This window comes from Lottia gigantea (assembly GCF_000327385.1).
Source record: "Lottia gigantea unplaced genomic scaffold LOTGIsca_104, whole genome shotgun sequence".
Classification (NCBI taxonomy): domain Eukaryota; kingdom Metazoa; phylum Mollusca; class Gastropoda; family Lottiidae; genus Lottia; species Lottia gigantea.
In genome coordinates, this window is record NW_008706849.1 from 408,842 (window position 1) to 409,862 (window position 1,021).

Genomic DNA, 1,021 nt, shown 5'->3' on the forward strand with positions numbered 1-1,021 from the left:
AAAGTTAATGGTTTCTATGACTGATGAAGATGGCATTTATTTTATCCCATGTTTAAAAAAAAAGTTATAGAACTTTACAGAGTGCAATGTCTAATTTTTTCAGTTCTTTTAACTAATTTTACTCCTTTTTAGGCTAAAATTTGGCAAATTCTTGCAATAACGCAGAAATGAGAAGTCACCTTTTTAATTCCGATTTGTTTCATTTTTGATCGATTCAGTTTGGTGCTTTTATTGTTCAATGTTTTTAATCCTTGAAATAGAATCGATCTTCTTGTTAATCCTTAATATGTTGAATGATGGAAACTGAAATGTTTTAATGCTCATGAGAATATGTCTTTTTTTCTTGGGTTGTTTTAAGTGCTTTTCATTTTAACTAATAACAAATAAAAAACAAATAAAAAAATATGATTGTGCTTGAATTAAGCTGAATTGTATTTGGTAGCAATAATGCATACAGAAACTACGTATGGTTCTTACATGGAAATAAATAGCTTTAAATGTGATTTGATGGCTTTATTGAAATATTTTAATCTTCTAATAAATTTGAGATTCAAAATGGCTGTGAACTATGTTTGTGTGTGTTTTTTCCATGTAAAAATGGTGAAAACTCAAAATAAATTTGTGTTGATTATATTTTCATAGTGCTTTTGTTTAAATTCATTATTTTAAAAACAATTCTTGTATTGATTTGTTCATGCATACATGATTCTTTTAATTGTCAGAAAAGTTTTGACTTTGTAGAGTCTCACCAACAGTGATCAAAAGTGAATGAAAATTCTTTTAAAATTTTAGTTTGATTTTTTAAACAAAAATTGTATTTTTTTTTATTCAGCCTCAAAAATAAAAATGCCACAAAAATGTCATTAATACATTCCTTTAGAATATAACATCACTAAGATGATAATTGGTGAATTACAGGAACATTTGTTTAAATTATGCAATATATAGTATTAAAGCTAAGGTGAAGTTTGAAAAGAGAAGATAGTAACAAGAGGTATCTCAACCCTGCATAGAAATTTCT